Raw genomic sequence first — 17,143 nt, forward strand, 5'->3', positions numbered from 1 at the left:
TGCAGAGAGTAACTCCCAGCAGCAAATGGCAGGGCACCAGAAACCAGAAATTTTCTCTTCCCTGGAGATCTCCCTGGAAATCCCAGCAGAGTTTTGAACACACCACTGACATTGCTGACCCAGGCACCAGGAGAAGGAACCCTCTGCTCCTCCAACTTTGCCACGTCAGCAGAGGAAAGACCCAGAGCTGCCAAGGGATTTTCTCTGACCTGGCAGGGCCCTGTGAGAGGCTGTTTCTATGCTGGAGCACTGGTGTAGCTGTAGTGGAAATAGCAGGTTTCTCTGTGGCCTTGAACTGCTAAATGTGCTTTTGTGTGTGATTGTGTGTTTGGCACAGCAGCGCTGTCCTCGTGGTGCTTGGGAGGCACAAAGCACCTCCAGAGGAAGCTGACCCAGTGTTCACACACTGGAAGGGATGTGAGCTGTATCCCGCCACTGGAGCAGCTATCTTAATGCCTTTTTGTAATAGGAAAGATCTGACCAATGAAGCAAGCAGTATGCTGCTTGTTCACAAATAATATCCACTCTCTGCCATGGATGCTTTGGTCCAGAAATTTTATATCTCAACAGTTAATGCCTGAAAGAAAACAATATCCCTCCAATGTGAGTCCCTGGGAAATGAAACTGTGGGAAAAAAACTTGTGTTTAGACAGCTTTGTTTGCTCCTCAGTGCGTATAATTAAGTTTGAATACTTAATTTTCAGACTACATTGAAGTTATCTTAAAAGTCATTTACAGGTTGCAAGTCATTTCATCCCAGAGAAAAGGCTTAAATGTGAGTTCTGTTTTCTTTTCCTTGATTTCAGGAAGCAGATGTTCAAACAGTCTCTGTGTAAGTGTCTGTCATTTAAATAAAAGGGAGGTGACACCTGCCTGCTCATCTGGAAACAGAGACTTGGGGGTCACCAGCTTGCATGGCCAGGATGTCAGGCTCTCCCAGGGTCACCTCCCTGGCAATCCTTGTTCTGGTCTTTGGGTGGTCTTCCCTTTGTTCCCAGCATCTTGTCCAGTTCTCCAAAAACAGAATATCCCTAAACGGTAGCTGATGTAAGCCACAGAGCATCAGTGATTTCCACTGAAAGGTGAGGGCAGGATGTGGCTGTGGAATGCTGGAATGGCACTGACAGAGCCTTTCAGAGCAGCATGGCTGTGTCCTGCCCAGAGAGGGGGGTTCACAGCTGTGGCATTCACATTCTCTGGAAAAATCCCTTCACTCAGGATTTTTCTCCTGGGAAGCAGAGAAGCCTCAGAGAAAAGGAAAACAATTCTCTTCTCATTTGCTTCTCCCATGTCGTGCTCATATGTGGAATGTGTTTGGAGATTGTTCACCCACAGGTGATTGTTTCATTGGGTTCTGGTGTGAGTCATTTTGGCTGTTTGGCCAATTGGTGCCAAGCTGTGTTGAGACACTGGAAACAGTCACAAGTTTCATTATTATCTTTTTAGCATTGAGTAAGTATTTTTTGTGTATTCTTTAGTATAGTTAGTATAGTATTCTTTAATATAACATAGTATAATAAAGTAATAAATTGGCCTTCTGAGAGCATGCAGTCAGATGTATCATTCCTCCCTGACACGGGGGTAGACTGCAATAACAGCAGTGGCAGCCATGGTGACAGCAGAGGGTGACAACACCAGGACATCAGAACTTTGCTCATGGGCTGTTCTGCCACGGGAAAAGAAGCTGGTGTTCATGCAGGGAATAAATCAAAAGCTTCAGCAGCAGCAAGGTCTCTCTGTGCCAGGCAGATGAAAAATTCCTCCCTGCCTTGCTTCTTCTGCTGCATCTCAGTGGGGTGAAGTGACAGTGCAAAGATGTACGAGACAGAGAGCTGCTGCTCTGGTCCCCAGCCACCCCATCTCATTCAGGGCTTTTTTGACAAAGTAGGTTACTAGATCTGTGTATAATGAGGGCAGGGATTGTGGTGCTGCTGCTCTCCCAGTGCTTAGGTCTGGCCCAGTGCTGTGTCCCTGCTGAGAGCATATTGCCCTGCCATGGCACCAGAGCTGCTGGGGCCACTCACCGAGCAAGGACAGGCCCTGGCTGGCCCTGCCCCTCCACACTGCAGAGCACAGGCCAGGAGGTTCATGCCAGGGAACCCACATGCTCATCTAGACCTGAAATCTGAATCCTGGAGCCTTGGAATGGCTTGCGTTGGAAGGGACCCTAAAGATCATCTTATTCCATCCCCTTCCACTATCCCAGGCTGCTTCAAACCCCATCCAACCTGGCCATGGACACTTCAGGGATGGGGCAGCCACAGCTTCTCTGGGCACCCTGTGCCAGGGCCTGCCACCCTCCCAGTTAAAAATTTCCTCTCAATATCCAGCCTAAACCTGCCCTACCCTATATATGTTTGTGTGTCCTGACATGAATTTATAAATACGTACACATGCATTACAAATGTACTTCCCTCTGTAACATCACTAGAGAGGTGATACTTTCACACTTTAATCTAAGTTTTTTTGCTTATTATGATATAGGACATGCCCCCCCAGGGGTCTATGGAGAATTTTACATATTCATGAAAAATTGTCTCTCCAGCAAATTGTTTCCTGTCTAAAAGATAAAACAGATTTAGAATGAAAACAGTGGTAATCTGAGTCCAGGACTCACCCAAAGATTTGCTCTGATTTCCAGATTCCACTGTGAAGAAGCTGTTCATTGGATCTCATTGCTGGAAGCCCCACCACTGGCAGCACACAGCTGGAAAGCAGAGACAGCTCTGCACAGCTCCTGCCACCCCCAGGGCACTGCACAGCCCCCCGTGCAGGCTGGTGCTTCAGGGGACATGTCTGAAGGCAAACCTGCCAGCAGAGCATCTCCCTTCTCCTTTTCATCTTATTTTTAGTTCTTCATTTTAGCAGCACCTCTCATGGTGGAGCATTTAGAGAGCAGGGCTGGGCACTGCAGAGGGAGGTGAAATGTAGAGGGTGATGGCAGGGTAATCAGGGCACTCTGCTGTAGGGCTCCAGCCTGGATTGCAAAGATTTGGAAGATGCTCTAAAGTAATTTTCCAAAACTAATACTTAGAAAAGGATTACAAGGTTGCCTGTGCTTCTGGCAAGCAATGGTTTTTGTAGTGGTTTCCAAGTCACAGCAAGCCAGTTTTTCCCCTGAAATGCCACTTTTAACTATGGAGCTGGGGGAAAATCATTACTCTAGTGACTCTGACAAACCTCATCACTGCTGGGCTCTGCCTGCCTGTACTTCATACACACTGCTGGGCTTGATCTAGAAGGAAAACCTCCAGCTGTGCTGTTCACACTGACATATTAAACCAGCACCAATTATTTTCCCCTCCAATATACTACAAATACCTTTACATATGTCTTCTGAATCTGCAGGGTGAGCATCCTGGAGATTTAACTTTCCTTACTGCTAGGGGCATCCACTTTGCACAGTGACTCTGCAGAAGCAGTCCTGGGGTTATCTGTCATCTCTGACCTTATGCAGCACACATTCAGCAGGTATTTGTATCCCCAAGTCAGCAACTGGAGGTAGAGAGCACCAGCATGAAGAAAGGGAACAGAGTCTGATCTTGTGCAGACCAGTCATCCTGAATTTGGAAGATGGCCTGAATGTGTGATGATGACTTTCTTGAACAGGACTTCCACAACTCTCTTGGAAGAAGTGGATTAGTGCTTGGCCAAAATGCATGTGAAACTGGCTTTTCTTTAATTTTCCACATTCTTCTATATGCTTTGTTCCATCTACATACCAAATTTTTACTCAGTCTGTAGGATTGTGAGCTACTTGAGTGGAGTTTAGAAAAATGTGAAGGGCTTAATTATATCCTCATTCGATTTGGTGGGAATTTTTCCATTGATTTAAGTGGGAACAGAGCTGTGAAAAAGGATTTGCATGCATTGATTAAGCGTGCTGCAAAGGAAGGTCGAAGGGGTGAACTTGAAGAAGAAGGAAAGTTCAGTGTCCTAACAATCATGTCATTCCCATCCCTTTGAGATTAGATTTCTCCTTTAAATAAATGTATCATATAAATATGGTTTGTTTTGGATCTACAATTATTGATGAGGATTTTTGGCTTCAAGAGTGTGTGATTAGTTTTGAATCCATAAATATAAATGAGAAATTTTGGCTTAATTGTGGGAATTCTTTGGCTTTGCATTTCAGTGGTGGTTTCCTTTTCATCTGGCAACATAATCCCTGACCTTGTTCTACAATAGCAACATTTAAAAATTATATCTGTCAATATCCCTGTGGCTGAAGGCAAAGGTCTGGAGTAAGTCACTTAGGGCTGTGTGATTTCCTGCTGTGAAGGATGCAGTGGGAGATAGAGCAGATTAGAGTTATTAGGCACAGAACAAGGAAGCAGAGCTGCCAAGCTCACAGAGCTTAGTGTGGCACATGGTTTTGCCAATAATCCTGACCCAGCATTCCCCAGCTCCCTCTGCCATCCCAGGAAATGTGAAATATTTGGTCATTTTGTCCTCCCTGTCACTTCTGCCATGTCCTGTGACCACTGAGAGGCAATCCCAGATTGTCTTCCACTGAGAAACCGGGGGGCTGGGGGGATGTGTGGTGTTTTAAGATTCCCTTAAAATCTGCTCAGAGGCACTTGGGCAAGTCTCAGTGGCTGATGTGTGGACTTCAGAAGGGAATAGGGTGATGGATCAAAGCTGTGTTTGCTCCTCACAGGCAGGTGGGTGCCCCCACACTGACTGTGCCAGGAGCCACCATGCAGCATTCCCTGGCCCTAGGTCATGGTTCTGAATTTTGAAACAGCTAGGTAGGAGATGACTGGGACTGCAACCAGTGAAACTTGACTTCTCCAAGTCCTTTAGCTCAACCAAACCAACGTGAGAGAGCACCTTGGTGCATGATGGCACCAGAGAGCAGCAGTGAAGCTCCTGAAGCAGGGGAGCCCCTCTTCCTGCAGCCACACACCTGAGCCAGGCAGCAGAGTCCTGCTGCTCCCAAACAGGGCTGCAGAGATAAACTGATTTAAATATGTTCATGACCTACTTATTTGTGGATGCATATTCTGGGAATCCTGAAATGCTGCCAGCCCTTTATCAAGCTTTGGGAAGCACGTGCCTGCTGTGCTGACTTTTTCTTCCAAGGATCTGGCATACAGTGTTTATTCTTCACTGATCTCTCTTGGCAAGTTCAGCTTTGTTTGGTCTGGCTTTTCTCCTAGCCTTGTCTGTAGTCCTCTCTTCATGATCTAACAGCTACATCTACATTCCCAAATATCTCAATTTCCTGCTTTTTCTGAATTCCATATATTGATACTTGTATTAATAAAGCATGAGGAAAATCCTGGGCTTTAATTAACTGAGTTCAGCTGTCTCTGTACTTGAGAAAGGTGCTGCCACAAACCATGCTATAAATGAAATTAAATTGATAAGGCTGATTACAAATCCAGACAGTCAGAATGAATAACAGCTATGCCAACTAGAAAAAAAATGTTTTTCTTTTCACCAACTTTCATTATATTTTATTAGAAATATAAATTCAAAAGCACATCTATATCTACTCAAATAGGGCCAAATCCTTATTTGCCATTCCTGGCTACATCCCAGTTTGTAGCTTAGAGAACCTGAGCACTTCCTTCAAAACCTTGATGACAATAACCTTGATTTTTCTCCTGCCCCCACTGTGGCCTCAAGTGTGCTAATGCAGCTGCCAGGTTTGGGCAGGAGAGATTTCAGTGCAGTCAGGCAGCTTTCACAGCGTTCTCTGGGAACAGGATTAGGCCATCAAGTGGAGATAACTTGGGTTATATGTTAATTTGAAAGGTAACTCTTACTTTAATTGGCAGCTGGATCTTCACTTCTGAACTGCTGAGGATGCAGTGACAAGGATAAATAGCACCACAGGACCTGGCTACAATTTCTGACTGGCTGGACTTCATGTGAGCTCAAAATCATGTCCACGTTTATGGAAAAAAGCTGTTGAAAATAGAGCATTGCCATTGTCATTGTATGGACAAATGAATGGCCCTGTGGGGACAGGCTTCTGACAGCTTTATTTATAACCCTCCTCCAAACAGAGCCTGAGTCCTCCACAGCTGGCTGTGAGGTAACACAGAAGACACGAGTTGTGCTGGGTCTCTAGTGGCAAATCAAATCCAATAAGAAACACGTTAGAATGTGGACCTACAATTTTCATACTCTGTTTAAACCCTGATGATGTTCACTTCTGGGATTTTCTGGGTGACTTGTAATCTTTAGCCCAGTAATCTGCAGCAGCAGAAGTTGCACATGAGCCACTGTACTTTTAAAGTGATTCCTCACATTGCCTGCAGCTGCGTGGCAATCGCTCACTGCGGGTAATTAAATTGTCCTGGACAGAGCTGAGAAGGACGCATGGCAAATGGAAAGAAGAGAAAAATTAGAGCAAGAGGTTCACTGATCATAGCTGATGCTAAAATATCTTTTTTTAATGGAACAATTTATTTTCTAGTTTATAGCAGCAGCTGAATTAATCAGCTGCCTGTGGCTGCCTTTGCATACAGATTGAGGGACGGGCAGGGCAGGGTGCAGCCCAGGGCAGGGTGCAGGCAGGGTGATAATCCAGCACCAGCTCTCTTTAAAGACTCTGCTCCATTTTATTTGCATTTTCTGCCTTACCACTTCTCTTTCCATCCCTGATGATCTTTTTATCACTTAGCCTTCCTCCTAAAATTGGCGACTTTTCTGCTACAATTACCTGGCAGAGTTCAAGGTCAGGAATTCACCACTCAACATGGAAAGAGATGCAAGAAATTATTTTAACAACAAAGTCTCCACCTATGGTGGTGCTGCAGCAGGCTGCTGCTCTTTATCAACTAATCAACCACCTCAAAATGAATTAATGGGCTTTGCCAGGGTTAGGCCCTCTCTGCTCTTCAGAGCAGAACTGGAAGGTGAAATAACTGAGTGGTTTAGTAGGAACACACTGCAAGACAAAATAGGAGTTTCTTGTTTTGCATCCCAGTTCTTTGATGACAATATGTATAAAAGAATCTTTGAAACAGGCTGGGAATCAAATAAATATTCAGCTGGAGAAACAAATTAGAGAACAGATAGTTCCAGACTTAACCAGGCATGCAAAGCCCACTGTTGATCTAGAAACTAGAGATTTCCATAGTCAGCTGAGCATTTCCCAAAGAGTATCTAACTGTTTCCCAAGGTTAATTTGAGAGTAGAAATCATCTATAAATCATTATGATGTGATGAGTAGATCAATCAGACAAAAATGCTGGGATTTTTAGACTACTGTTCAGGATAGTGATACCTGAAAGATAGACAAAATTTCAAAACAATTGTTTATAAAGGTATTTGTACTCTGAAGGAAAACTAGAATAGAAAGTTACTCTCTTTGGGGGTTTGTTGTTTGGGGAGAGGGGTTTGAGTGTTTCTGGGTTCTTTTTAATGAGCTTGTTGAGTCAATTTGTATATGCATCCTAGCACCAGCCTTGCCAAAACCTGATCTGAACACCAGGAGTCCTTGAAGCGATTTTACAGAATTCACTGGGCTTTTGGTCAACCCAGGACATGGGTTCATTCATGTTTTCATGGCTTTAATTCAAGTCTCTCATAGCTGATAATACTGAGATTACAAAATGCATTTGTGGAAGAAGCATCAGTCCTGGCCTTCCCACATGGCTGGCTCCAGGTGAAATGCCAGGATTTTGTCATGGAAAGATTCCCTTTCTTTTGTGTCTTCTCTGTTTCTGTCAAATACACATTTGAAGGTTTTCCTGCTCCAGAAGATGCCGTCTCGAGTCTAGAAGATCTTTATTTTAAGTGCAATAGTCAGATTGATGATTCCCAGTGGCTGTTTCAGTTAGCACTCTGTAGGCATTTCCCCAGGTGGGGTGAGGATATGTAGGATGTGCATGGCAGTGATTGCCATTCATGTAGAAAATCAGTCCAGATTTCCTTGATCTGAGACCCAGCTGGCAGAGCTCAGGTAGGGCTGACAGCCTGGGAGTTACAGCCCTGCATGGATTTTGCACTCTCTGCTGTGCTCCTGCAGCACCTGAGCTTGTACCTAAGTTAGTCCATTTGTAATTGGAGGGGGTTTTCACTTTTTGGTAATTTCTTTACAAAATTCTCTACAGACTTTTCTGTACACAATTTTTCATTTACACAGGAGAAGCCCTTGGCTGCTTTGAGCTTATCACAGTGTTCCTGTTCTTTGTATTTACACACAAATTACTGCCAGTCCATTAAGTTCTCCCACACCACAGTAATGGCATGGTGGTGATTTATGTTTTAACTGTAACAGCAATTCACCAATTGACTAGAGTGTTTCTTGTCATGAATATTTTAATGAGTGCTATAGACTTTATATCTGGTGAAAGAATATAATTTTCAGATGTCTGCTCTCGCCAGATGACATAGCAGAAGAGAGGCACAAACTGTTCAAATGAACAAATGTCTAATAGACTGATCAGAAAATTGCACTGTAGCTGCTTCATTTCATGTTTCTTTGCTGCCAGACATTTGCTAAGCTGATGACCTGATTGACAGGTAACACTTCACTGCATTTGTAGGTTTCTTTGAGCAAAGATCAGGGAAATAAAATAATGAAGACAAATATATTTACTACTAGCAGAAAATCTAAAGGAACAGTTTGCATGTTCCTCAAGAGCTGTGTTTCCCAGGGAAAAGGGCAAAGGTAGTGGGAATGAGATGATCTGAATATCCTTTGTAACTTCTCTTATTTGAATTGTCTAAGTGGAGGAAATCACTCAGAACTAACCCCTGGCTTGAGTTACATGATAAAATCTTCAGAGAATGTGGGCAGAGAAGTACCAGGGGTCAGCTAGGTACCCTCCCTGGGGGAAGGAGGACACAGGGAGGGATCCTGAGGGACAAGGCTGATGATGGGTGATGTTTCTAGAGAGGCATGACACAAACTTGATCTGAACTATCTTGGCAAACATAAGCTGGACCACATTTATTTTTTTTGCGTGTCCCTATAAACAAGGTCCATGAGGACTTCACAGGGTGGCTGTGGGATACTAGGAACAGATGTCTGTAAAGAACTTGGGAAGATTTTCTCCCATTTGTTGGTGTTCTGGTCACCAGAGTCTCCTGCAAGAGCCTGAGAACACAAGTAGTCTCTAACTAGAAAGACTTTTCTCTCCTCCTGCTCCTGAGAAGGGAATTCCTTCTCCTTCAGGGTTACAGTGGAGGAAAAAGGACAACAGTAAAAGTGAGGGGGAAGATGGATAGCTATCATTGTAAAGTGTTACCTTCTGAGTCACAGCCCTTTTAGGAAAAGAGAGCCTGGGAGAGGAGGATAATTTCTTTAGTTTTAACTGAATGGTTGAGATTGATAGCAAGAGGAAAGATAGTTCCTGTCAAGCAGAATACCTGTCCACTGCAGGGGATGAAAGAGAGCAGCAATCATGTGCAGCCAGGTCATTGTCACATGTTTATGTCTATGTCAGGTTTGGGTGCTGCAGATTCCAGCTGCTGATCAAGGAAGGCTCCATGTGTCACTCTCAGCCCCCTGATATGAGCACAGCTCATTGATGCCCATCTTCTCTGCAGTTTCTGCCAGTCACTTCTGAGCATTTGTTGTTAGCCACGCCAATAGGAAATATTTTCAGGGCTCACAAAGAGGTTGGATTTTAAAATATTGAAGTAGGATAAAAAAAAAAAAAGTAAAAGGAAATTTAAAAGGACTGATTTGCACATGAATGTATTTTTTATCAGTTTTCAGGCTTATTGGATGACGGCATAAAAGATTAAAAATATCCTTACCCACTGAGTGAGAAATGTATGTTATTAATGCAGATAAACTTAATTGAAACTAGATGTCAGACATTTAAAATATATTTCTATAAAGGTTTTTCCACTCTTGTTGAGAAGCTGAAATTCATCATGCTCGGACTTGATATTCCTAAAGCTGGAGAGGAAGGGAAAAGTCACCCAACAAGATCCTGCTGACTGGAAAGAGGGGAAGCACCACAGGTATGTCTTGGATGGAGGTTTTCTGGGTGCCTGGGCTTAATTTCTTGCTATGCCAGAATCTTCTATGATCAGTCTCCACATCTGAGTGGGAATGTAAGGTGCTCCAGTGACAGACAGGTGGGAGCTAGAAAAGATTAAGTATGACTAGATATTCAGGTTTTAAACTTTATTGTAAAAAAGACAGTGACTTAATGTTAGGTATAAAAAGAAAAGCAGATAAAGCAGGGCTTCAATTTTTGTCTTTACCCAATCCCTTTGATCAGACCTGCTGGGTTTCAGGGAAATATCTCCAAATTTTTGAGCCAAAATGTCTTCAAAATTTTAAAGCCAGCCAGTGTTTTAGCTAAGAGATAGACAGGACAGAGAGTATCCATCTGGTTTCCATAGTGTTGACAGATTACCAGACCATTGAGCTGGATTCCCTTCCCTCAGAGTGTCTGTAAAAGTCAGTGTTGACTGCCTTTCTCCTCCTTTGTGTGCTGCATTCGGGTCAGGATCAGGTTCCCAGGAGTTTCTTTAAATTAACAGGAACCTGGAGAGGCATATTTAGGTCTGAAACCGGACTGCCAAATATTCATTGAACAAGGATTTGTCCTAAATGGGTGGGCATCCTTATGCAACAACAAATAAAAATGTTGAACTGTATTAACCCAAAAGAAAATTGTCCTCCCTCCTCCACAGGTGCTTTGCGCTCTCTGTTGTGACTTGAGCTGTTGGGATTTTTCTCCAGACCTTCATTAGAAGTTAAACACAGGGTTTCATCTCACCCATATAGAGACAACTGCAGCATGCCAGCTCCCATATGGGCAGGGCTGAGAACAGCTTTCTGCTTCATGGCTGACACCATTAAGTGCTGAAAACTCTCCCACATTTGTTTATTCACAGCATCACGAGATACTGTGTCCTGTGAAGGAGCCTGTTTGGGCTACAGCCCCCTCCTTGGAAACAGGACTTGCAAAGGGATGGAGAAATCTGGAGGAACTGGAAATAAGTTAAACACACAAGGCCTCCTGGGCTCATATGAGCCAGCAGCTTCCCTTCTCTCAGCTTTGGGGCTGCAGTACTGAGGCTAGGGGAGAGAATAAGCCCTTGCTAGAGGTGCTGGGAATTTTGACAGGTCTGCTGTGGTGTTTAACAGAGCTGGGTGGTGTGTCCTGGGCTTGTGTGTGCCCGTGCTGGGGGCTGTGCTGCCCCATGGGCCAGGCATCACTGGCAGAGGGAGAAAAACTGCACTGTGGGATCCTTGAGTTATGGTTCCCAACATTTAGAAGGTTAATTTTGAAATTATTCCATTCTTTCTTTTCCTAGTTTTTCAGGTGTTTAATTTTTGTTAAAATTAGCATTGTGGAAGGGTCTGAGGCGGCACTCGGCTGAGCACACCGGGGCCAAAGCACAGTAAGTACAAGCCTGTGCTCTGACCCTCAGTCACCAGCTCCCTGGCCCTTCAAGGAACAGCAGGTTCTGGAGGAAACACTGCAGAAAATGCCAATACTGAAATCCTACAGAAATTTCAAGCAGTGACAAAAAGAGAGGAGATCCAAGTGGGCCATGATCCCGTAGGAGTCTTGGGCAAACAGGCACTGCTCTCACAGGTTTGTGTCATAACCACCTTTGAGTTTATTCATTTGCTCGGAATTGAAGCAGCACCAAAACTTCCACACACCAGCCCATGTGAGCTCAGGGCTCATGTCGCTGATGTTAGTCAGTAATGGGGAGCTGAACAATGGAGTGTGGATTAAAAACAACCATGAAAACCATTGTGTCTCAGCACTCTTTAAGCGCTAGCAACTGCTACTTTTATTTTTGCATGAAAAATGTTTCTCTGAATTGCAACAGTTGAGGCAATCAACAGCTCCAGCACTAAAAACCAGGCAGCTAAACCAGAAAATTGGGGGCAATTTGTAATCTACACAATGTGCAGAGTCTTCTGCCAGAATACATTTTCCAGAGAACATTTATTTGGGTCACATCCCCCAACCTGGGACTCCTCAGGAAGACTTGGCAGGTTTTATCCAGCATAAAAAAAACATTTCTGCATTCAGGCAGAGAGGTGCTGCAGAGAGGCATCAGCAAGGCCCTGTCAATCTTCACCTACAATGGAGTGTTGAAAGACAAAAGATAGACTGTGGAGTGTTTCAGGAGAGAGACACTGAGACATCTGCACCCTCACAACACTGACAGAGCCCTCTGAAATCTAAAAGGGGTTGTTCATTCTGGGGAAAAAAGGGCTTTTATCCAGTAACAGTGTTTCTAATCAGTTTTCTGTCCCCTCTGTCATGTTGTATTGACTCTTTGCCAGCAGCTGAAGCACCTGGGCCCTGCCTGTAGCACCCACCTGCACACTACACCCCTGCCAGCTGTGCCAAGCTCCAAAGTGGCCACTTGCAGCAGGAGCTGTACAGCAGAGCTGAAAATAATGAGAAACAGAGCCCCCCATTTTGCCATTAGAATCCTGGCAAGCATGCATTTGTTAAATCATGCCCCACATTTTTGTTAGAATTCACAGCTGCACCTCCATAGTGAGCACATCTCCTCTGGTGCAGAAGACAAAGAACACAGGTTAGAGTCGTCTCTCAAGAAATGGGAGGAGTGTGTTTAAGGAAGGAATTAAACCAGTCTGTGTTTCCCAATGCAAGGCTGAGTGGATTTCCCTTTTGTGCTGTACATGACCCAGGTCTGCTGTGGTGAGAGTGCACCTGAAAAGCAACCCAAATACCTTTGGATGATTAAATCAGTGTTTCATCATAAGCCCCATACAACCAAAAACCAAAGCAAAAAACCCCAAACAAAAAGCCCCCAACAACAAAACATCCAAACCACCCTCCAAAACAAAACCAAAAACGCTCACAGTTTTATACTGAACTGGAAAGCTAACTATTTGCTGTGATCCAAACCAGAGTGCTCTAAAAGTTTTGCAGACAATCTAAGCCACTCTGTGGGCAGATGTTGACTATTTTCTTCCCATTTGGCTTCCAACACTGCACTTCATGTCTCATAGTACTATGCATTTGTTAAATCATACCCCACATTTTTGTTAGAATTCACAGCTGCACCTCCACAGTGAGCACATCTGCAGGGACCTCTCCCACAGCCAGCAGCCATCCCTCTCCTTCATTTCTAAACCTCTCTGTGCTTTGGCCCCATCACTGAGCCCAGCTTTAGCAATAGCTTCACTGCTTTATGAAGTGTGTCTGATCCCCCTGGCCCCCTGGCAGCCCTGCACCACCCCATTAGCCTGCAGTTGCTGCTCTTTGCTCTTGTACACAAAGCTGAATTCACAATTTCTGCTGCTGAAATAGAGAAATGCTGGTGTGCACCTGCTCTGTACTCCAGTGAAGCCACCTCAGTAGAGAAATGAGTGTTCACAGTTGTTTTAATGAGCACTGTAAGGTTAGCCTGGCAGGTTACAAACAGGTAGTAATTGTCTGCTGTTACATGGTGATAACAACCTGACCATGGTGTTATTATGGTAATAGCATCACAACATTATCTTAATATTCTGAGGTCAAATAAGGTCTGTATTACCTTATCTTAGAGGTAATTTATTCCTATGAATTGCACCGTGAGGCTATGCCATGAGGATTTTGCAGCTCAGGCAGTCCTGAGAGAAGTTTGTGAGTGCTTACATGTGATGAACATTTGCAATAGCTGAAAGAACACCTGAACTCCTTGGCATGTGCAGTAATTGATTCCTAAGGAAAAGTTAGTCTAAAGCTGTAAGTAATCCATGCACTTTTCTTTTGGTCCTGTGAAGCCACAGGGAGAGTGGGGCCCCACTGCAGAGGAGGGAGAAAAAATGCCTCAAAGTCATTAAGAAAGTCCCAAGAAATTGGACTCTGATAATTTTGTTTTCAGTCCTGGTCACATAATTCATCCTTAATTTGAGATGTCACAACTGTCCTCCAAGTTCCTGCTGAGAATGCCCTCTCCTCCTGCAGTGGGGGTGGAAGGGACCATCCCCTGCAGCAGAAGTGCCTGGGGTACAGCTCTCCAGAACCAGGCTCCAATTAGCTGCACATAAGCTCAGGAAAAAAAGCTTTACAATATGTGCCATCACAGTGGTAACTAATTGCATGTGACAGTGGACTAATTGTGTTGTGCCTTTAAGCAAGTGCAGTACTTGGATGGAGATGGTGACTCCAGCTTTGCTCTCAGCACAGGCTGGGAGTGGATAATTTAGCTGGGGGAATCTGTCTGCAGTGGGGGGCACCAGGCTGCTGGTTCCATCTGAGACTGGACCATCCAGGAGGATCTGGAACCTCCAGGAGGATCTGGAACATCCAGGAACACCTGGATTATCCAGGAGGATCTGGAACATCCAGGAGCACCAGAACCATCCAGGAGGATCTGGAACATCCAGGAACACCTGGATTATCCAGGACCACCTGGCCAGCCCAGCTCAGCTGCAGCAACCCCACCTGGCAGGGGCAGGAGCACATGAAATCTTTGTATTGTTATTCCTAGATTTTACTGCAGTCAATACCAAAGTAAGACTTTGGTTTCTTTACCTAATATAAGGTACTTTTTTGGGTAGTTTTTTTTTGCCTTTTTTTTGTTTGGTTGGTTGGTTTTTTGCTTTTTTTTCTTTTGTTTTCTTTTTTTTTTTTTTTTGCCATGGACATTCTCCAAAGAAGGACTTTGATAGGTGCTGACAAATCATCCCAGGGAAATGAGATGTCCTGCCATTCTTCCCACCACAGCAGCTCTCTGACCTGACTGATGTCCTGGCAGGGGCTGCTGATAAATCCTGCTCCCCAGATGAGCCCCAGGTGACCCTGTGGGCAGACAAGAGCCCTGGGCCCTATATGAATGACCCCAGTGCATGGAAAGAGGGATGGTCAGCTGAGAGAACCAGGGATGTAACAGAGGGTTTGCAGGTGGCAGACTTTAACACTCCTGGCAGCACTTCTGCAGCTGTCCTTGCCCTGGAACAAGGGAGCCCAGTGCAGGAGATTTTTTTTTAGGGACTTAGGGAAAAAAGTCATCAAACTAAGTCAACAAAAGTCCCTGGATCACACTGGCTGTGCTCTAGAGGCACAGAGGACTGAGGGCATCTGGGAGCTCAGAAGGATGATTGCAATTGAATATTATTGCCCATCAAGTTGGTGAGCAAAGATCGCATCAAAATGCAGGATTTGTGATATTTCAGAGAACTATTGCAAAAGAAAAGCAGATGTGTAAAACCTAATAAGCTATGTGCCAATGCAATGTCAAAGTGAGCTTGCAATATTATGATATTTAAAATGTACATATACATTCAATTTTGGTACAAGTGGTAAATCATGTAATAAAGCAGAATATTTTACCTGCTAGGTTTGAAATGCAGTTGGAAAGGAATTTACTACAGTGTAGCCTTTAGTAATAAATGGTGGAAGGAAGCACATCACTCATAAACATTCCTTTGTGAATGGTGGAGTGCTTTCATTTATGAAAAGGTTACTGTGGTCAAAATGATCCATTCTGCACAGCAGGACACAAGCACTGCTCTGGAGGATTTCAGTCTTTCTGGAGAAAAGAATCACATTATAGTGTGGGAAACAGCCCTCAATCTGACAGAGAGGTCACCTCTGTGGGTATTTTCTTAGAAAAAAATTATTTTCTACTTGTCATCATAGTTTCTTGACTGTTTCTCAGATTGAAAAATTCCCTGATCCTTAACAAAATGAACTATGTGTTTTATTATGATTCCCCCTTCCTGAAATTATATCCCAAGGATTTTTTTTCAGTTTTGCAAAGTTGATTCCAAACTATTAAAGATTTTTTTCCCTTTTCTTAAAAAAAAATAAATCTTATTGTTGGGGTGTGCCAATGCACTTGAGAATTTTTACTTCCTATGACATTGCAATTAATTCATTCAGCAATTGCTGCAGCAATGTTAAAATAAATGTATAAAATTGTATGGTTTTCATCTAAGAAGAGGATTCTTAAATCATACTATTGAATCATTTTTGGTAGAAAATAATAACAGGTTCACATGAGGTAAATAAATTATGTATTATTATTAAATATAAAAAAGCATAATGCAATGAAAATTGTTGTGCCGTTGCAGATGAAGGCTGACTCTGCCACGGGAGCAGAGCAGAGTGGCTCTCAGGATGCACAGGGATTCGTGCTGGCTGTGAGGGCTCTCAGCTGAGGTCAGGGCTCTCTGGTGCCAGGTGTCCCAGCACAGAGCAGGATGGCTGCGATGGGGACAGGAGGGGACACCTGACAAGAGGGGCTGCAGCTGTAGGGTGGGGTGATACTGCAGCCCAGGCTCCTGCATCCTTCTCCATTTGTATTTGTTAATTTATGTCTAAACAACCTTTTTCTCTTGAATTTGGCAGAACAAGCATCGCTCCTCTCCCTGTGAAAACTCTGCCTTATCAGCGATGGCTCCTCAGCACCTTTCAGATAAGAAGCCCGGGGCCCCCAGGCTGCTCCTGTCCTTCAGCCAGAGCTCCTCCTGCTCCACAGCCCTGCAGGTGTGTGGGAAGCAGCTCCACAAATGCCTTTTTGCATAGAAATGAGCAGCTATTTTAAAATTAGATTACTATCATAAAAAGCATTGCTGCTGCTTCTCATCTGTTCTACCTTTCCACTTACATCCTTTTTATTGCTGCTAAGCTTCTTACCATGCCAACGTCTTTTAGGTTCGTGATTAAAAGTATTTTAAAATATCCAAGCTGTACTGAGTGATAGCAAGTTGAAAATAATGAACTCTAATTTGAAAAATGAAAAGCAGCTAATGCATTATTTAGAAAAACAAGTTGCTTACTAAAAAAAAGAAAAATATTTGTTTTCCTTTATAGCAGAGTCTGATCTTTTGCTGTTTTATTATCTGATATATTTTACCTCTACATGGCACATTTTACCTCTATAAACATAGATTTTTTTTCTCCCCAGCAATTTAAAGCATCCAGAAATGGGCCTTTCATTTAGAAGAACATGAAATTGAAGTAAGAATAATGCCTGCTGATGTAGCTGTCTGCTACCAAATCACATCACTCAGCCTGGCTGTTCTCATCATGCTCTGTGCAATTTCTTTTTGCTTTTCTTAAAAAAAAAAAAAAAAAAAAAAAAAAAAAAAAAAAAAAGGAAAAAAAAAACCTTACCCTGACAAGGCTTGGCCCTTCTGGGAGCGTGCAGGTACCCTACTGCACTCATTCCAGCTGGGAGGACAAGGTGGGTTTAAGGAGAGCTTTGGCCCATCACTCACCAACCTCAC

At 43.7% G+C, this 17,143-nt stretch overlaps 1 long non-coding RNA gene across 1 annotated transcript; it reads left to right on the forward strand.

Moving 5' to 3' along the window:
• Positions 1-9,809: 9,809 nt before the first annotated feature.
• On the forward strand, positions 9,810-16,929 carry LOC135281286 (uncharacterized). The gene is made up of 3 exons (XR_010347982.1): positions 9,810-9,936; positions 16,263-16,400; positions 16,822-16,929. It is a non-coding gene; the product is annotated as an uncharacterized LOC135281286 (long non-coding RNA).
• The last annotated feature ends 214 nt before the right edge of the window (positions 16,930-17,143 follow it).

Source organism: Passer domesticus, chromosome 15 (assembly GCF_036417665.1).
Source record: "Passer domesticus isolate bPasDom1 chromosome 15, bPasDom1.hap1, whole genome shotgun sequence".
Taxonomy (NCBI): Eukaryota; Metazoa; Chordata; class Aves; order Passeriformes; family Passeridae; genus Passer; species Passer domesticus.